The 20903-nt window shown below is 53.2% G+C and overlaps 1 long non-coding RNA gene across 1 annotated transcript in view; it reads right to left on the bottom strand.

The window, feature by feature from the left end:
• The window catches only part of LOC144616616 (uncharacterized), a 37800-nt gene extending 20095 nt beyond the window's left edge, over nucleotides 1–17705 (bottom strand). The window contains exons 1-2 of the long non-coding RNA XR_013555965.2: nucleotides 17278–17705; nucleotides 16761–17135 (exon numbers count right to left, since the gene is read on the bottom strand). This is a non-coding gene — a long non-coding RNA (uncharacterized LOC144616616). The remainder of the gene's footprint in view (nucleotides 1–16760; nucleotides 17136–17277) is intronic.
• Between the last annotated feature and the right edge of the window lie 3198 nt (nucleotides 17706–20903).

The raw sequence follows: 20903 nt of genomic DNA, 5'->3' as shown, positions 1-20903 counted from the left end.
TATTTTTGCAGATGGAGCCCAAGCCACAGCGTTGTGGTGGGAAAACCTCGTAGGTGAGGACGATCTAAGACAGCATCACCAGGGTGAATTGTCTACATTTCCAGGCGGGCAGGCCACAAAAGGAGGAAGGAGGGAGGTGTGGACGGCAGACAGCTCTGCAGGGCAGGAGTACAGAACCCAGGTAACCGGCACTGAGTAGCCTCCCTACACAGGTCCCAAGCTCTGACCCAAACCCTCCCTTGTTCTCCAGATCGAAACACAGCCTCCCGGGGCCATGGAGGCCCGGCCTGGGCTGGAAATCCTCTAGTATCAATGGATATTAGCAGCAATGGAACAGAGTTGATCGTCCCCCAGAGGGTCGATCTTTCCAGATCTTTCCGGGCAATTATAGCTGCAGTGACGGGAACACCGCAGGTTCACTGTGGAAGACACACGGGCAGTTAGGTATAGCCCCCGAGAGGAGCCAGGTGCGTGGGCACAATGCTCCAGGTGGTTAGGATTTTCAGACAGCAAGACTTTTCGTGCGCATCAACATCAACAGAGTGGAAACAGGACACGATGCAGCCTTGACTATTTGTCCGTCTAGGAGCAGATGGCTAAAGGGGAGGACGGGCAGCTTAATCGTGTGCTATTCCCCTCTGGAGCGGGCACCGATGAGGTCCGCAAAGCACCCACATGAAATAACGACCTTGCGGCCATCTCTGCCTGAAAGCGGAAGGGTGAGCACAGGAACGTGCAGGACACTTGCCTTTTGTGCGACACGGGTGGCCAAACGGGTAAGATACACACTGAGACAGGCAGGTGCCATCTGCAGCGAGGATCCTGGCTTTCTACTCAGCTGTGCACGGATGCCACCGTAAGTTCCAGAGCACAGACACTGTGATGGAGACAGGCTTCCCCACATCCTCCCAGCCGAGGGGTCTCCCTGCGTTTCCGTCTCGGATGCAGCTTATCCCATACGCTCCAGCCCTCCCGTAAATCAGGGGCTAATTGTCATTCTTTCAGATCAGTGTCAACGGGAACCCGAGACTTCTGAAGGATCCCTTGCCGGTGAACAGCGTGGAGGGAGGGGCCAACTTTAGGAAATCCAACTTTGCTGCCTTTCCTGAGCCATGTGTTGTGCGTGTGTGTGTTGAAAAAAATACGTCAGGTACCGGCGTTACAAAGTCCCGGCGCACTTTAATTAATAAAGCCACTTAGGATGGGCGCAAATCACGCATGCGGAGTGTTGCGCAGCCCGTGTATCTCTGACATCCAGCCCGGTTTGTTTAGTGTAATAGTCAAAACATTTTTTCTTCTCTCGGGTCATGTTGATCTGTAGGATAATTTGAATTCTCAAGCTGTTATCTATACATCATTCCCAATAGCATCCAAAGGACGGGAAACAATTTCACATTCTATAATTAAGCAATGCAGAGCAAGCAACAGGCAGGGGGGTGTTCTGGGGGGGGGGGGGGTCGGGTCTCAGGTCTGAGCTGCAGCCCCACGGCGGCACCCGGCCTGAGCAGGAACTCAGCACTTTCTCTCCACGTAAGTATTATCCGTGTTCAGACGCATAGCCCCCGTTCCTTCAACGGAATCTTTCTTTCTGGAAAATTCCAGCCTGTGTGACGGATTTATTCCAATGGGGGTCGTCTACTCCCTATTTAAAAAAGAAACCACTTCTGGGCGCAGGGAGCCGTCCAATATACTTCGTGCTGGAGAAGCCTAGGCTGGCTCCTTTCTTTTAATTTTTCTTCCCCCCTCCTAACAGGAGAGGGTTTAAAGAATTGCTTCTACCATGGATACCAGAGAGGGGAATTTTAAGTAGGCAGAATGTAATCACCCAAATTGGAATTCAGCCAGGACACTGCCAGGGCAATTACTCCTCCTCTCGTGCTAAATACCAGGGGAGCGTAAATGACCCAAGTGGCACAGACCTGCAGGTCTGCACCCCCCCGTTCGAGCGGCAGGACTTCCCGGAGCCCCCGGGGGCCGCCTCCCATCCCTCCCCCCCCCCCCCCGACCCTGGTCTTTAGCTCATCTCTGTCTCTGACTTGCCCTGCACCAAGTTCCTGTCATTCACAGGGTTTAAAGCTGAGACTGGAAATGAATTTGGAAAATGACAACTCCCGCTTACACCTGCGAGGAATAGCCCCCCTCTCCAAGGCCCCCCGCCCACGGAAAGACCAGATTATTGTCCTTGGGGCCTCTTCTTGGTGACTCTGCGGAAGCTGCTTCTCTTCTTTCCACTTCCTTAGCCCAGAACTGAGCACCAGAGAGGTTGTGACCTGCTCAAGGTCACAAACTCAGCCTCCCGGCCATGTTTGACCCCCGACCCCCAACTCTGTCTCTTCTTCGATGGGGACCCTTGAACTAGAATCCGTGCCTGACTCAACTCTGCCTATGCTTCTTTCTGGAGCAGACCTCTCTTCAGGACAAGAGTTTCTAGTTCAAATAGGCTTTCACTAACACGGGTAGGACTGTAATGAACACCCTGGCTATGTTCACCCTCACACATGTCTCTGATTATGCCCTTAAAATAATTTCCTAGCGATGGAATTATCTGATCAAAGGGGATGCACATCTTTAAAAATGTTATCACTGAGGGGCGCCCGGGTGGCTCAGTCGGTTGAGCGTCTGACTTCAGCTCAGGTCATGATCTCGCGGTTCGTGAGTTCGAGCCCCGCGTTGGGCTCTGTGCCGACGGCTCGGAGCCTGGAACCTGCTTCAGATTCTGTGTCTCCCTCTTTCTCTGCCTCTCCCCTGCTCACACTCTCTCTCTCTGTCAAAAATAAACATTTAAAAATATTTTTAATGATATCAATGATCAAATCACCCCCCCCCCCCCAGAAGGACTCACCTGCTCAGCAGCTGTGTATAAGCCCGTTCTTAAAGGTTGGATTGTTGTAAACCTTATCATCTGTACATTCAGACTTTGTGTTGATTAAAGACGAAATACTCTCACGTGTTCCCCAAGGCCCCCTGCCCTGTCACCTCTTGCAGCCGCCCCACTTTCCCAGCTGTGTGTCATTTGTGCTTTTGTGTGAATGGGCTGGTTCCTCGGGCTGGAGCGTGAGCTCACTGGGGTCAGGGGTGGGTGCTTTCCCCATGTCCTGAACCCCAGGGCCTGGTCTGGCCTCCCGCAGGACACTGGCTCCACCAAGGCCCGTGCTGGCCTGCGTGGAAAGCTCCGGGGTCCCCCGCAGGGTCAGCACACTCGGGCTGGATGGCAGAGGGTCCGGAGGGTGGGAAAGGACACAGGGTCTGACTCCTCCCCGGCACAAACTGCCATGAGGGCGGAATCACTCTGTCTCCCAGAGAACATGGGACCGTGATGTCCTTCTTGCAGAGCTGCTCCCGGTTTCTGGTCAACTAGATGGTAACACCCGACTCTGTGGTTTTGAGTCTTCAGATTCCTATTCATGGTAGTCTCGTGTCAGTTTATCAACAAAGTTGTCGCCAACCGGCGGCCAAGTGAGAAAAAGGAGAGTAACAGCGAGATTTTTCTTCAAGAGGAACCTATTCAATGCGAAGGGATTTCTTCACTGAGACATGATGCGATTGCTACTTTTTTGCTGCTAAAACCTCCTTTTGTTTCTGAGGGGCTGGTGAAGGCAGGTGGGAAGTTGTTATTGTGTCTATTTTGTTATTTTATTTATTTTTGAGAGAGAGAGAGAGAGACAGACAGACAGAGTGTGACCGGGGGAGGGGCAGAGAGAGAGGGAGACACGGAATCCGAAGCAGGTTCCAGGCTCCGAGCTGCCAGCACAGAGCCCGACGCGGGGCTCGAACCCGTGAACCGCGAGATCATGACGTGAGCCGAGGTCAGAGACGCAACCGACAGAGCCACCCAGGCGCCCCTGTTGTGTCTATATTTTTGACCAGACACATACATCCCCATGAAACACAATAGGTAGCAAACTTCCATGAGCCCCATTGATGCCAGCTTGGTTTTTTTTTTTTTTTGCTTGTTTGTTTGTTTGTTTAGGGCTCAAACCCTAAAGGACCCAGAACAACTGACGAGGCTTAGAGCTCCCTCCTGGATTTCTGAGCAAATACCCCAGCCCCACAAGTGCACGGAGGGCAGCAGAGGGACCTAGGAAGCAAAACAGCAAATGTTCCCCCATCGAACTGCTCACCCTTATTTTTGAGTGACATAAAGAACAAAATGAGCCTCTCGGTTTTGCTTGTTTGTTTGTAGGACAAAAACGTGAGAATTTTGGAGTCTGCCTAGTGGTGGTGGTGGAGCAGTGCTGGATGGGGCTCACCACCCACCGCTCTTGGTTCAGCTCCCCTGCTGGCTTCGTCACCCCCCGTCCTTCTTCGCTCCAAGTGGTTTCTCCAGCTTTTTTTTTTGTCGTCCATCTCATGAATTTCCTCGTCCCCTGTGGCTCGTGATTTTTTCTAAAAAATCAAAACCTACCCGTAAAGAATGGAGATTTGCCAAGGCCCAGGAAACGCATACAAGGAACCAAAAGCTACGGAAAGCCGACAAAGCTACCTTACTTCTTGTGACCTTACGGGCCCGAGTGTTAGCGCACGACCTCACTATGTTGGCTGATGCCATTCCTGCTCGTCTAAGGGATCCCAGACCCCGGCCCCGCTTGGCCTCACGTCTCAGGCTGTGATGCAGGAGGCAAAGCCCAGATAAAGAAGCAAGAATAGAAACAGCCCTTGGAGGAGGCAGATTATTCAGATCCGCTTGGGGAGGTATGTGGGACACAGTGCGGCCCCCCAAACAGGGTCTCATCCTTCCACCAGGGCTCAAGGAACATCCCCAAAGGCGTGGCTTCAAAAGCCTTCAGAACGTAGAGGCCCCAGAGCACTCTGGCTGTGAGGAGGGGTTTTATGAGCGCAGAGGGTGTGAGGCAAGCGGGGGACGTTGAGGAGGTGGCCCTAGTGACGAAGGCCATCACGTGAAGCGCCTTGTCGCGGCTCGAGGGGCGGCTCCCCAAAAGCTGAGTTTACATCCTACACCCCAGGGTCTGTGAATGCGACCTTAGGTGGAAAAAGGGTCTTTGCAGATGCCTTTAAGTGAAGGGTCTGAGGATGAGATCACCCTGGATTATGTGGGTGGGGCCTGAACCCAACGACATGTCCTTGTAAGAGACGCCCGGACACAAAGAAGGCCGTGTGAAGACCGAGGCAGAGATTGGCACGATGCAAGGCCAGGAGCCTCCAGAAGCCGGAAGAGGCTGGCGTGGGTTCTCCCCAGAGCCTTCCGAGAGAGAGCACCTCCACGTCGGAGGCAGGGCCTCCAGATTGTTCGAGAATACATTTCTGTCTGCCAAATAATGGCAGCCCAGGAAAACCAATACAGGCCTCTCTGGGCAGGGGTGGGCCTTTGTCATTTTAGGAGTGAGGGAAATCCCTGACGGTGCCGGGGTGGGGGGTGGGGAGAGGCAGTCGCCGGCGGGACGCAGGGCAGCTCCAAGGAGATGCCACCATTGAGCCCCCAAATCTAAGGGGAGAGCACGTTGTGTCAGGGGTCTTGAAGGGGCTCTGGAACAAGAGCAGAGAAGCAGAAAAGGGAGATGAAATGAATGTGAGACGTGGGACACAGGCCCACAGAGGCGTGAGCAGAAATCACCGCATCGCTCATGATGGCGGAAAACTGGAAACGTGCCAGATGTCCAACTGTCGGGGATTGAAAAATTATCGTACAGCCTTGAAATGATTGTGCAGATTCGTGGTAGTTCGTTGCCAGGGACAGGGCTCCAGATACCTAGTTAAATGAGAGCCATCAGTTGCAAACAATATATATGGTGTGATCCCGTGCCTGAATTATGTAAGTGCGTATTCCGTTTAGGAAAAGCCTAGAAGAAAAGCTCACTAAGCGCGATTATCAGTGGGTGGGGGAATTAGGGGCGATTCTGGCTTTTATTTTTTTTCTCTCGCTCTTTCCACCTTTTCTAATTTTTTCTGCAATAGAATCTCTGGTTGCATAATATCTTTAAGGCTTTGTTTTTCTAAGATCCTCTATTGGAATTGAAATATAGTCTTTTCAAGCAAAGTCCTTAATACAAAATCATCAGCAAAGCTCTCTGCCTGCCTAAAAAAAAGCCTCCAGTACCCCTGTTGGGACTGTGAATTCGTTCAGTCCTTTTAGAGAACAATCAGGCAATGTCTATTAAAATTTAAACTGCTCATACCCTTTGATGCAGGACTTTAACTCCCAGGCATGCATCTCCGAGAAACTCTCGAATACCCATGCAAACAGCTTGCACGAGGTATTCGTTGAAACATCGCTTGTAAGAGCAAAAAAGTGGAAGGTAGCTAAATGTTCCTAGCGGAGGAATATGTGTGTGTGTGTGTGTGTGTGTGTGTGTGTGTGTGATGAGAGGCTGTGTCAAATCCCCTTGCCTCCTCCTTATGAAGACATTGGTGACTGCATTCAATGCCCACCAGATCATCCAGGGCCTTAATCACACAGGCATCTTGCTTCGAGGGCCCACTGTGTATAGCCAAGAGGAGGGAGGCGGCTTTGCGGGGTGAGTGAGGGGGGTAGGGGCCCTTGCCTTTTGCTTTTCTCCAAGTGTGTACTATTCCTATATGTTAAGAATACAGCCATGACTCACGTATGAAAACAAATAAGCTGGGGGCGCCTGGGTGGCTCAGTCGGTTGAGCGTCTGACTTCAGCTCAGGTCACGATCTCACGGTTCCTGAGTTCAAGCGCCACGTGGGGCTCTGTGCTGACAGCGCAGAGCCCGCTTTGGATCCTCTGTCTCCCTCTCTCTCTGCCCCTTCCCCCATCCCAAAAATAAATAAACATTCTTTTAAAAAAGACAAATCAGCTAGATGAATAAAGAAGCTGGAAAGGTTTTCTGCACTTAAGGGGAGCCCAGGACCATGGGCAGGCCCCCTGCCCCTTCACGCGGTCACCTCGCCTCCCCTGTCTGCTCCTTGGTCTCCTCCTCTGTCCCACCGGCAGTGTTCCAGAGCCGGGTCCCGAGCCCCTTTCAGCCCAGAGTCCCCAGTTCTCTGTTTGCGGTGACAAAAGGAAAAGATTAGTCTCCCTTCCTTCGGCTGGGGTGGGGGGAGGGCTCGAGGACCACAGCGTGGGGACCCAACAAGTTGCTTTGTTCGTGAGAAAACAAACTGAGAAAAGAAACCTCTCCTCACATGACTCCCGGAGCCCGCCCAAGACCCAGGGCCCCCAAAGTGCCTATTCTGCAGAAAGAAGGCTGCTTACCTCCGGGAGACTTTAAAAATAGTCGATGTGTGAAAAGATTTCCTGAGACTTTGAGAGGGATTTTTTCGTACCCTCCTCTGTAATAACCAGAAGGTGTTTAATAAACATGATATACAGCAGTTGCTAAGAGAATCTGATTTCCCTACAAGAGCAATGCAGACCAACTGTGCAACAGGGTTGTGTCCTTTTCTTTGTGAATCCTGTGATTCTTAGGAAAGCACTTGGGCTGAACTTTATTTATAATCAGCTTACAGCATGGATAGCTGTATTGTAAGTGCTTCTCAAATTACATAGCAAATCTTGTTGTCTCCTTAGGCAAATAAGAGGCCCGCATCATCAGCTTTAATTGTAATACAGGTCACTGTCAAGGGTAAAATATTTTCCAAACCCTTCTGATAAGTGACATCGTGTATGACTGAGGGAGGGGCTGGGGCCACAGCCTCAGCACCTGAGGACAGCTCGGAAAGCCTCCAATAAATAAATTGACGTTAGGGAAATCTCATTAGGAGAAAAATTTAATTCTTCTACGTGTGTGTTGAAGAGTTCACCAGGAAGCATGGACCGCTCGCGCTAAGGAGCTTCTCTCCAAAATGAGCCCTAGATACATTGCGGAAAATTCGAGGCAGGGAGGAGGCCTTGTTTCGCTAGCCGAGAGAGAAATCAGAACAGATGGGAGAGACCATTTTCCCAGAGACTCAAACAGGACACAGGACAAGACTTTGAAGCGGTCTCCCTTCGCTGCAGCTGCCGGGCAGAGAGAAATCACAGAGCGGTCCCTCAGTTGTTGGTCTAAAACCCCTCTCCACGGGAGCCACCACAGAAGGGTCCCAGAGGAGCCAACACAGCTCTGGAAAACGTTCTCACAATTCATAATTAACACGCCATGGATCCGAATCAAAGGAGCCTGCGTTTTTGGTGCCCTTGTTCTAAAATTTCTTTCACGTTTATTCATTTTTGAGAGACAGAGAGACACAGAGTGTGAGTGGAGGAGGGGCAGAGAGAGAGGGAGACACAGAATCCGAAGCAGGGTCTAAGCTCCGAGCTGTCAGCACAGAGCCTGACGCGGGGCTCGAATCCATGAACCATGAGATCATGACCTGAGCCGAAGTCGGACGCTTAACCAACTGAGCCACCCAGGCGCCCCTGGTGCCCTTTAAGAAAAAAAAAAAAAAAGTTTATCTATTTACTTTGAGAGAGCAAGAGGGGAAAAAAAAAAAAAACCATGAGCAGAGGAGGGCCAGAGAGAGAGAGAGAGAGAGAGAGAGAGAGAGAATCCCAAGCAGACTCCAAGGTCAGTGCAGAGCCTGATGCGGGGCTCGATCTCCTGGCCTGAGCTGAGATCGAGAGTTGGACGCTCAACTGACTGAGCCACCCGGGCGCCCCTTTGGTGCCCTTTTAAAGTCTCTGCGACCTGGCTCTCTCGTTCTGTGAAATGAGACAGAAATGACCTCAGATCGATTCTTCTCAGCTGAGGCTCGTATCGGAACAAGGGACGGTCCGAACATTCCAGGCATCAGCCACGTCCTGGGAAATTCATAAAACTCTCAACAAAATTTAACATACACACATATCCCCTTTCTCTTCCGCTCGTCTTCGAGTGTCCGTTTTTCAATTCCCCCACCTCACCTTCTCTGCCCCTTTCCAGAAAGGACAAGCAGACCCCTCTTCGCCATACCAATTTCGGGTGGTCTCAGAGCAACCACTCCCCCCGGTTAGTATCTGTGTGTGGGTGCACATGAGACATTCGAAGAGCTCCCCGGATGCACCAAACTCGCTTATTCTTTCCACTCACTCCACAGATATTTATCAAGCACCTACTATACACCAGGCATTGTTCCAGACGCTGGAGACACAAAAGGGGCCGAGAGAGAAGGGATATGGTTTCATGAGGGCAAAAGAAACCCAAACAAAATAAAACAACTACGTACGAATGGGGACGATCGCTGCGAAGGAAGCGGCCTGACGAGAAACGGAGGGCCGCCCGTGTTCTGGGAAGGTCTCTCGGCAACCCTGGGGTCAGGAGCTGGTCTGCAGAGGTGGGGTGAGAGCGTTCTGTCGCAACTCAGCGAGGATGAAAATCAATGACCACACGCCTAATGGCTCACGTTGTGGGGGTTTACAGAGAGTGCTGGGTGCTGGGCGGGCTCCCTGCCTCCTTTCTGAACCCTGGGACTCAGGTGAGCAGAGCGGAGGAGAATGTGCTGTCCCCTTTTACAGAAGAGGAAAACGAGGCTAAGAGACGGTGAGGCCTGCTGGGAATCACTCAAGCAGTGAGCAGCGGTTCCTCCCTGCTGTTCCACCCCCAGCACAGAAGCTGGAGCCTTGAGGTGGGTTCTGTCTCATCCCCGAGAGGACCACAGCAGGGGTGATAACACAGCAGGGTACCCTACAAGCATACCCTTCCTTGTGCAGTGACCAGCCTGCACCACTGCACATGGCAGTCCTGGACAGGAGGGTCTCTTCTGGCGTCTGAACCGTGCTGCACTTATCTTCTGTTCCTCTCACCACGTGACTCCACCTGCCTTTCCCACCTGCTTTCCGTCCTGTCTTCCACTTTGCTCCATACACACGGGGCTCCTCCCCACAAGCGGACCTCAGAAAATGCCATTTCTCTTGCTTCTTCCGACTTCTGAGTCCTACTCAGCTTCCTAATTCTCTTGATCCTAATCCAAGGCACCGGTCACTGTGACTCTCTCCCGTCCACGTTGCTAAAACCCTTTCTCTGATCTCCCCGTAGCCTCTCCGACTCCCTTCCCTTCATGTCTCCACTCAGCAGCCATCAGAATATTCTTTAAAGGGTACAAATCACATCGCGCTGCTCCCCTGCCTAAAAACTGTTCCAAAGCTTTCCATGGCTATTCGGGCACAGATCACACCCTCACAGTGGCTTCCAAGAATTTGCTTCATGTGGCCTCAGCTTGGCCCATATCCTCACCTGATAGGATTCTCTCCTTTGGTCCGGTCTTCTGTCTAGTTTCGTGGATTCACAACTTCTTCCTGCCCCGGGGCCTTTGCGCATATTTCTCCCTCTGCCCGGAATGCAGAAGGAACATCCCTGACTTAACTGAAATGTGGTTTTCCTATTTTGCTCTCTCGTAATAAAAGCTAATACTCGGGGCGCCTGGGTGGTTCAGTCGGCGAAGCGTCCAACTCGATTTTGGCTCAGGTCATGATCTCGCGGGTTGTGGATTTGAGCCCCACATCAGGCTCCGTGCTGACAGTGTGGAGCCTGCTTGGGATTCTCTCTCCCTCTCTCTCTGCCCCCCGCCCTTGCCTGGCTCATACGTGTGTGCATGCTCACTCTCTCTCTCCAAACGAATAAAAACTTAAAAATAAACTAGAAGCTAACACTTAGTAAGGGACGTATGCTTCAGACATTACTCTCAAACCTTTTTGTGTATTTGCTTATTTAGTGCCCACACGGATGCCAGGATCTCACTTTAAAGACCCTGTCTGGGAGGCCCTGAGAGGTTGTTAAACACTTTGCCCAGAGACACGCAACTAATTAGAGTAGGATTGAAATTCAGGTCGGTGGGACCTCAGAACCCACAAACTGTCTACTTTCTTGACCCTGAGGGAGAAGCTTTCTATTTATAAGGGACTGCGTGCCGCCATGCCTTATTTTTGTAGGTCCTACACTGAAAAAAAGTAGCTGGAACACACTAAGGCCTCCACAAATATTGAATGTACAGATACAGGAGTCAGAAGTAGCTGGGACACAGACAGAGCCACGCCTGGGGCACTCCCTACGACCACGCACTGCACTGGGCGGCGAAACGACGGTGGTTGCCTCCGACAGCCGTCACGAAGGACCACAAAATCGATGACTTAGAACACCATTCGCTCTCTTTCCTACCCTTCTGGAGACCCGAAGCCCAAAAGCTGGTTTCGGCTTCAGAAATCAGGGTGTGCTCCCCATGGAGGCTGGAAGGCAGCATCCACTTCCTGGAATTTTCCAGCTCCCAGAGCCCTGTGCACCCTCCCCTCTGCCTCCCATTGCAAGAACACTCGTGGTCACATTTAGGACTCCCCCACCCCCTCACCCCCCACCCCCCACCGATAGTCCAGGATAATCTCTCCATCTCAAGATCTTTAACCTAATCACATAGAAAATGCCCCCTTTGCTGTGTATGGTGACATAGTCACAGATTCTGGGGATTGGGACCTGGCTATCTTTGGGGACCATTAGTCAGCAGGCCACAATGCTAATAGGCGCATCACCTGCCGCCTGCCACACGGGGAGCTTCACCCGGGGGCTCCCACCTGACCTCACGACAGCGCTCCCCGGATGGCTACTGTCCGCATCCCCCTCATTTCTAAAGTGAGAAGACCAGGGCTGAGTAAGAGGCAGAACCAGGGTTCGAACCCAGGCCACCGGGGCCCAGAGCCTTGCAACTGACCCCATGGTGCCCCGAAGTTCAGTGGTCACCTCCGGAGGGCGGGCAGCAGACAGGAGAAACCCCGAGGCAAGTGGGTCCCACAGGTTCACAGCAAACCTCCCAAAGGGCACAGACGGGCGCACCCTGGCCACCTTGGCATTGGCAGGGACCTCCCAGCGCTGGAACCTGGACACCTGTGGGCCAGCGGGGGGGGGGGGGGGGCGGGGAGGGGAGGCCCGGCCACGCCTCACGTCAGCCCCCCTCAGCGCCTGTGGCTTTATGGCCTCACCCCTGGCGGGCCTCCGTTACCACCAGCCACTCGGGCTCGGGAGCACTGCACCTCGTTAATGTATTATTTATTTTATTACCTTATTATGGACATTGGTGTTTATAATCCGCTACTTTATATAATGGCCTTCTAATGCACACAGTGCTAAATAATTTAACGACGTCTTAGCCCCCCCCGGCCCCCCCCTTCCCCCCCAGGAGCCTCACCCTCCATCCTGCTAACTAGATCAACAGCTTATGTCCAGTCCTTTTTGGTGGAGCATCTCATGGAGTGGGTGTCTGCGAGAGGCATGCTGGGACCAGGGGTGACTAGCCTCACGGGCATCTGGAACGCGGGGGCGCCGCCCGTCCCCTCCACCTCGAGGACACAGAGCATTGTCTGGGGGGCTGAATAAAGGTCCCCGAAGGCTCCACCTCCTGATCCCGGGACCCTGTGGATGTATCACCTGATGTGGCAAAGGGACTTTGCGGGTGTGATTGAGTTCAGGACATTGAGATGGGGAGGGAATCCTGGATTATCTGAGCGGGCACAGGATCATCACAAGGGTCCCTGTGGCGAGAGGCAGGGTCCTTGCGGAGGGTCCAAGGAGAGAGAAGATAAAGCATTGAGAGATCTGGAAATGTTACACATCCGGCTTGAAGAGGAAAGAAGGGGCCCCGAGCCGAGGAATTCAGGTGGTCTCTAGAAGCTGGGGAAGGCAGGAAGTAATTCTCCCCAGAGCCTCCAAAAGGAACCTGCCCTTCTGACACCTTGATTTTCACCCCATACCCGGTCCCTGCCTTCCAGAACTAGAAAAGAATAAATTTGTGCTGTCGAGAGCCAGCAAATTTGTGATTAGTTCTAGCGGCTATAGGAAGCTAACAATACGCCATGTCGTATGTACGTTTCCATCTAACACAGAGCTTGGCACACGGCAGCAGAGTCTGCTGAAGCAACCCCAGCGTCGACGATGCGGGCGGCGGGCTGGCGGAAGGCTGCCCAATGACCCGTGAGTATGGACACAGCATCCAGACACGTTGACACCAGCCTGGCGAACGCCAGGCCAGATTCCGAAGCCTTGGCCAAATGGGACTGGCAGGCAAATGGAGCCTACAGAAACCCCAGACCTCCGCTGTAGCTAATGGGCTCCGTGTTTTCGCCTGCCAAGCTTTTGGCTGATGAAATGTACAACTATTTGCTCCTAGTCGGACATGCTTTGTAGACACCAGAGTCCCCAGCCCAGCCAGACTCTGGAGGTAAACGGCACAGGCTTCACACCCCCCCAACAGACAAGGAAAGCAGGGCTGGGAGAGGCGAGGAGACTTCCTTGGCACACGGCTTGCCGGGCGGGGGTGCAGACCGAAGGAGAAAACATGAAGTCTGATGTGATCCATAAAGAAACGAGCCAGTGCCCTCACCTCCCCCACCCCATGTGATGACACAGTAGGTCGAGGAAGAGTCACCTATTCACTCGTGGAATTTTCTGGCGAGACCCGTGGTCCCGACTGGAAAATGCATGGCAAATCTTGGAATGCGTCGTGAGGGGCCCATGTTCCAGAGACAAGGAAGGGCCCACCTTGTACCGAATGCTGTGGGTGTGGCATGTGGTGGTCATATTGTTAAGACCAGACGGTGGGTTTACACCCCTCCCTTCCTTCAGGTGTTTGTGCCATACCCGTGCACCGAGAGCCCTGGGGTGCCGGGCGTGACTGACCCAGGAGCTCAAACTCTGCGGCGGGGCGGGGGGGGGGGGGGGGGGGGACGTGCCATCGGCAGATGGGCTGGGTGCTCAGTGCCGGGGTCCAGGGGTGTGAAGGGTGCACCCAGCCAGAGACGCATCTGGGGAATGTGACACCTGCTCCCAGTCCTGAACAAGTCAGAGCTCATTGGGCCGAACGGGTGGAAAGATTGCCGCCATTAATAAGAAATCCAGAAGCAGAGGACATTAGGGTGTCCTCCTGGAAGCACGGGGCTCCAGTCTTTTCTGGAAGGCATCCTCTCGGCTAAAGACAGGGACAACCTGCAACGTTAGACACCAGGGGAGGCCACGAAGGCGCCCCGTGGTTTGAACGAGCGGGGAGCCCTGGCCCTTTCAACAAGAGCTAGGGTTTATCGAGCCCATGCTTGTGGCAAGCCTTGATGGGACTTGGGGGACCTGGCAATGGGCCACGAACCATCAGCCCCGCTAGGAGGGGCAAGTCGAGGGGGGAACAGACCCACAACTGTCGCTCTTACTTTTCACCATGGACACAGGCTGTTCGCCAGCCCGATGTCCCTTCTCCCGGGAACAGATCTGCGCCTGAGCCTTTTACAAGATTTTACAAGAGGAAGAGCTGGTGGGTGACCGGCAGGGCGATGGTGGCAGGAATTAGCCTACGAGACCCCAATGGGGTGGTGACTTTGAGCAGGTGAGTTGGGGCTACTTGGTCATAGGCTGTGTCTCCTCAAGGGGCTCCCCCACCGCACCCCCACCCCGTTTAAGATGCGCACGTTTCTCTTTTTAATAATAAAGCAATAATAATAATGATTATTATTATTATATTATTATTATATTATATTATTATATTATTGTATTATATTATATATTATATTATATATAATATATTATATATAATATACTATATTACTATATTACTATATACTATAATATACTATATTATGGCACCTAATTCTCTGTTTAAAAATGTTGCTGTATTTATTTTTGCGGGAGAGAGAGCAAGCATGAGCAGGGGAAAAGCAGAGAGAGAGAGAGAGGAAGAGAGAGAGAGGAGAGTCCCAAGCAGGACCCGAACCCTCAGCGCGGAGCCTGATGCGGGGCTCGAACTCCCACGCCATGAGACCGTGACCTGAGCCGAGATCAAGAGACAGATGCTTAACTGACTGAGCCGCTCGGGCGCCCTGTATCGCACTGGATTCTTCCACAGCCCTGGGAGTCAAGTAGCACTAACTTTCTTTTACAGACAAAGCAGTTGAGTCTCAGAGAGCTTAACTGTCTCACCCCAAGCCAACAGCCAGGGACTGAATCAGGACTCGAAACCAGGTCTGCCAGAGGTGGGATCAGTCGAGGCGTGGCCCAAAGACCTCATGCCGCACAATCAGCTAGCACCCTGGTAAGCAAGCGGATTCCCGGCTCCCCCTCCGACCCGAAGAATCGGAGTTGGATGTGAGGGTTGCGGAAACGAGGAGAATCTATGTTTGCACGAATCGCTCCCTACCCCTCCCGCCCTGTCCTCCCGGCCGAAGTCTGAGAACCACTTTGCTTTCTGTCTCTACCAACCACGCCAGCTCCTTCGCTATGAATTCCTGCTGCCCCTCACACAGGAAGGCACGGCCCCCGCCCCGACCCCGAATTGCCATTGAGAAGGCGTCTGGTGGTTCTTTTTCCAGAACCAAGGGCCAGGTTCGGCGTCAGGCAGTCCCCACTTGTAGTCCCCGGGCTGCTCTAGGTTCTGCTGCTCTCATCAGCAGGCTGGAGGCCCTCGTGGCTCAGTCCGACGTGGTTAGTTCCCGTCGGGGCTGAGTGTCCCCCCGCTTCCCTCTGCCTCACCCTAGGAGTGCCTAGGGTCTCCTCACTAGCGATTAAATGCCTCAGACAGGAAGTGATGTGTCACTTGGTCGGGACAGCTCACCCGGCGTCTCTACTGGCAGGGGGCAGGCAGGGGGGTCCCCCCACGTGCCCAAAGGAAAAAGAGACCCCGATGGGGCAGGGGCGGGGGCTCTGGCGCATCTGTTCTAGTTGTCTGTCCCGGGAACAGCACCAGATTCGGAGGTGGGTGACCAAGGACCACCCGCCGTCCTGACACAGATGATTCTCCAGAAAGGCACTTGCAGGAGTCCAATTCGGGCCCGTGGACCAGAAAGGGTAAATCTCAAAGCAGCACAAAACTGAGTAAGAGGTGGGGCCGTGCCTGGGCCTCGGGAGACCCAGGTTTTCGTCCTGCTCCTGCCTTTGCTTCTGTGGGCCCTCAGGAGAGTCACCTGAGATTCCTGGCCCACTTTGTCCACCTCACGGCCCGGGGGGGAGGCTGGAGGTGTGGGAGGCCCAACAGCACTGCCACCCTGTGGTTCTAGAATGGACTGTGGCCTCTGACCTCAGGCCCGCCCCCAACTCTTGGACGCAGAGGAGGGTTTCCCCCCAAGAAGCCCCAACAGGCAGAAGCAGCACACGTGGAAGCTGGCCTGCCTGCAGGCCCGTCAGCCAGCGCTGAGTGGGGCAACAGGGGGCCTCTCCAGGCCCCACCTGAGCACCGGAAAGGAGTGGCCCCCGTGACGGGAAAGCCATTTGTCACACAGCTCCGTGTCCCTGCAGGAGCCAGGTTCCCTTTCCCTGGGTGGCCTTTAGCCATACTTGGAGAAGACTCCAGTGTGGGGGCCCTCAGCACTTTAACCCTTAAATCAACACCCAAATACCCCTCCAGGGCATTCCACGTGCCGCGGTGACCCGACAGAGCCCACAGAGGTCTGGAGGATGGGGCCACAGCCCCTCGCTGCTCCTCCCCGGCTCCTGTGCACGGGGACCTCAGCCTCTCCCTGGTACACAGTCCCCTTGCTACGCCCTTGCTCTCTTTGCAACAAGCCAATGAGAAGATTCCAGAAGGCCAGTGAGAACCGAGTTCATACCGGAGGACGTACGTCTCCCACATTTCTCCTTCCTTTCCTTGGGTCGCTAGACTGGGATTATGCATCTGTGCAGAAAAATGCGACTTAATTTGTTTTCTCTAACCGCTCTCATCTTGCAGAAACCCTGATTTTGCCAGCTAGGCTACTCTGTCACTTCCGGGTCAAAGGTTAGTGGCCTCCAGGACTTCTTGCCTGTTTTCAAGGACCCTCCCTTCTTCCTTCCCAAGATGGAGTCAAAGGGTCCACACAGTTCTGGGGGCAGAGCAGAGACTCCTGCCTCATGAGGCTCCCACTGACCTCAGTCAGGGCGTTACTCACCCATGGACGGCAGGTGACAGCCTGGTCCCTCCATGTCCCCTGAGGGGTAACCTGGCCGTTGGGTCTCTGGGCATCTTGCTTTGGCGTCTGCTGGTCCTTGGAGCGTTGTGCTGTGCTCACGGGTTCTGGTTCCAAGAGTCCATGCCATGTGGCCTCCTCACCCAACCCAAGTCACCTTCAGGCTCTGGCCCTTCTGGGCCTCCAGGGCCCGCAGACTCTCAGTTGTTCCCTGGGCCCCTTGCCAGCGAGGGTGGGCCCTGCGAACTGCCTTGGGCCCACTAACTGGACCTCTTCCCTTGGCCATGCACCTCTACCAATCTGCATCAACCTCCTGCTCCGGTGGGGGAGGGGGTGGGGCGGGTCTCCATGTTGAGCCTAGAAAACACGGAAGGAGTGTCCTGTTTAGGGATCTGACCATGGGAAGGGAAGGGTGAGGACATTGGCACTGGCCCTCTCTCCCCTCTCCCTCCCCACCAGGACCCTCATCCCAACCCTGAGCGTCCTTCTTTCTTCCTACCTTATGGATTATTCTACCATCAGTTCTCCAAGCTTCGGCTCTTGAGATGTAAAACCCGGCTCCGGAGGCGTTCTGAGAAAATAGCTTTTCTCTTTAGAAAGCCTGGCTTTCAAGAACATTACTGCACGAGTTTTTATTTTTAAAGGCCAGTTGAAGCTCAAAGTACAGCAAAACCTTCTTTGTTCTTGGCAGTATCAGCCCTCGTTTCCCTGGAGTGAAAGCCTCATGGCCTCATCTTCAAGTTCAAGGGTCCTGAGAGGGAGGGAAGAGGTGGGAGGAGAATCTGAATTTCCAAGAAGACAAAACACAAGTGATATTTCAAAATAGTGTTTCACCTTCCTCCCTCCCTTCCTTCCTCCCTTCCTCCCTCCCTGCCTCCCTCTCTCTCTACCTTCCTTCTTTCCTTCCTTCCCTCCTTCCTTCCCCCCTTTCTTCCTTCCTTCCTTCACTCCCTCCTCCTTTCCTTTCCTTTCCTTCCTCCCCCTTCCTTCCTTCCTCTTCTTTCCTTCCTTCCTTCCTTCCTTCCTTCCTTCCTTCCTTCCTACTTTTCTTCCTTTCTTCCCTCCCTCTTGCCTTAGTTGGACGTTGGTTTACTTCCAGCTACATCCTGGGCTCAGTCACATGGCATTCTGGGCATGTGGGGACGAGTAAGACCAGTACTTGCCTTCGAGAGCTAACGGTTCAGAGAGAGTAGGTTGACCAGCCATCCTGGTCGCCTGAGGCTGAGGGGTCTCCAGAGATCTGAGGCCTTCAGTGCTCAAACCAGCAAAGTCCCAGGGTTGGCTACTCTGAGAGAGACTAGAGATGCCATGTAAGAAAGCCAAGAGAGATTTGTGCCACTGCAGAGTCACTAATTAAACCGAGGGAAATCATGGCATGCTTCATGGAAGAGGCAGCAGGTACCAGTAACAGTAACAGCCCACGCCTGTGTGTGCTCCATAAGCACTACCCTGTCTAGTACTCACAACTCACCCCTGAAGCCATTATTGTTGCTGTTTCGTCGAGGGGAAACAGCCTTAGAGGTGAAGGCACGGGCCCAGTTGTGCTAAGCTGGCCCGTGGGGAGAAGCGGACCCCATGCAGAACATGGCTGTGATCCTCACCACCCCTACCTGCAAGGTGTCAGGATGAGCGAGAGTGTGCTAGGTGGGAAAGGGGGAGGTGGTCCCGGCAGGGGCACCAGGATAAGAGCTGGACTCACGGGAGGAACAGAAGAGAACCCGGTCTGGGTGCATGGAATTCGGATGCCTGAAGGAGATCTCTGTGGGTGGCCCGAGCAGGAAGTTGGCATCTTGTTCCTGAGTGTGAAGGCTTCTGTGTGTCATGCTGAGTTTGGACTCCATGGACAGTCAATGGCGGTGTCTGAGCAAAGCAAGAGTGGGGACATGATGAGCAGAAAAGCAGACAACTGGGTGTCTCCGTTGGTTAAGTGTTCGACTCTTGGATTCAGCTCAGGACATGATCTTCTGGTTCTTGAGTTCGAGCCCCGCGTCGGGCTCTGTGCTGACGGTGTGGAGCCTGTTTGGGGTTCTCTCTCTCCCTCTCTCTCTCTGCTTCTCTCTGCTCTCTCTGCTTCTCTCTCTGCTTCCCTGTTTGCTCGCTCTCTCTCTCAAAAATAAATAAATACTAAAAGAAAGAAAGAAGGAAGGAAGGAAGGAAGCAAGGAAGGAAGAAAAACAGAAGAAAGAAAGAAAGAAAGAAAGAAAGAAAGAAGAAAGAAAAACGAAAGAAAGAAAGAAAGAAAGAAAAGTAAAATAAAGAAAGCCTGCTCAGTTGGAGGGAAGAGGGGATCCCACAGTCCCTCCTGTTTGAGCTTGCTGGCCACTGGGAGAGGAGTCAGATTGCCCAGCAAATTAAGTATTGAAGTCCAGGGCCTTGACCTCACAGCTGAGAGTGAGCCCTCCCTGGGCCTCCCCTATGTGCGTGCAGGGCACTCGGAGACTTTGTGCCACCGTCAGCACTGGAGCAGATTCCAGCCCGGATCCACCTTGCAAAGTGAATCCAAAGCCCGTGTTCAAGGACGCAAGGAGCCGTGAGGACAAAGGGAAGCATATTAGTTTCCCGTTGCTGCTGTGACACATGGCCACAGTTCAGCGACTTAAGACAACACACTTAGTCTCTTAACCGTTCTGGCGGTCAGAAGTCTACAACGGGCCGGCAGGGCTGGGTTCTTTTGAAGGCTCTAAGGAAGAATCTGTCCACTTGTTTTTTCTAGCTCCTGAAAGCGGCCCGCATTCCTTGGCTCGTGGTCCCATCTGGGCATCACTCAGACCTCTGCCTCGGTTGTCACATCTCCTTTCTCGCAGGCCCCTCGTGACTGTGTTGCACCCATCCCGATAATCCGGGGCAGTCTCCCCGACTCAAGATCCCTCACTTGACTCCACCTGCAAAGTCCCTTTTGTAAGGGAATGTAAGGAAACACATTCACAGGTTTGGGAATGAAACGTGGACGTCTTTGGTGGCGATGAGGGCGGCTATTCTGTCTGCGGGGAGGAGACAGTGAGGAGGATCGTGGTCGCGGGTGTCCGAGAAGGCTCAGACCCTCTTATCTATCAATGAGCAAACATGCTGAGAACTGTGCGAGTGCTCGCCTGGGCTACTGGAACAGAGACCCCCCCCCCCCAATAATGGATCCTTATCAAGAATTATAATTCTTAGGGCGCCTGGGTGGCTTGGTTGGTTAAGCATCTGACTCTTAATTTGGGGTCAGGTCATGATCTCACAGTTTGTGAGTTCGAGCCCCGCACCAGGCTCTGCACTGCCAGCGTGGAGCTTGGGATTCTCTCTCCCCCTCTCTCCCTCCCCGGCTCATGCTCTCTCTTTCTCTCTTCTCTCTCTCTCAAAATTAAAAAAAAAAAAAAAAGTAATTCTCTCTCAGGTAAACAGCTGGGGCAAAAATAGTACACGGCAGGGCGCCTGGGTGGCTGAGTCTGTTAAGCATCTGACTTCGGCTCAGGTCATGATCTCGCAGCTCGTGGGTTCGAGTCCCACGTCGGGCTCTGTGCTGACGGCTCGGAGCCCAGAGCCTGCTTCGGATTCTGTATCTCCCTCTCTTTCTGCGGCTACCCTGCTTGCTCTCTGTCTCCCTCTCAAAAATAAACATTAAAAAAATGCAAATTCTGGACCTCTACCCAGACCTATATACATTTTTTAAAAATGTTTATTCGTTTTTGAGAGACAAAGAGTGAGCAGGGGACGGGCAGAGAGAGACAGAGACACAGAATCCGAAGCAGCTCCAGGCTCCACGCTGGCAGCACAGAGCCCAATGCGGGGCTTGAACCCATGAGCCGTGAGATCTGAGCTGAAATCAGATGCTCAACGGACTGAGCCATCCAGACACCCCTACCCAGACCTATTTATAAAAAAAAAAAAAAAAAGTTCAGGGCTGGAGAGCAACTTCACAGTGTCACGGGCCAGGCCGACTGCATTTTGTTCCTGTGTCCTCTTAGAGTATGGCTCTTGACTGCATGGCCCAGGTCGCTTTCTGTCATGCCCAAATTCCAGGCACTGTCAGGGGCCAATGGAAGACGGGGAGGAGGTGTGCATTTATTCTTGAAAGTTATGAGACGGAAGTTAAGCCCTTGGATTCTGTCACATTTTCGTTGACCCAAACACAGTCACGTGGTT

The sequence above is a fragment of the Panthera onca genome, chromosome B3 (assembly GCF_046562875.1).
Source record: "Panthera onca isolate mPanOnc1 chromosome B3, mPanOnc1 haplotype 2, whole genome shotgun sequence".
In the NCBI taxonomy this organism is placed as follows: Eukaryota; Metazoa; Chordata; class Mammalia; order Carnivora; family Felidae; genus Panthera; species Panthera onca.
The sequence above is the reverse complement of the archived record's forward strand: the minus strand, read 5'-3'. Positions and strand labels throughout refer to the sequence as shown.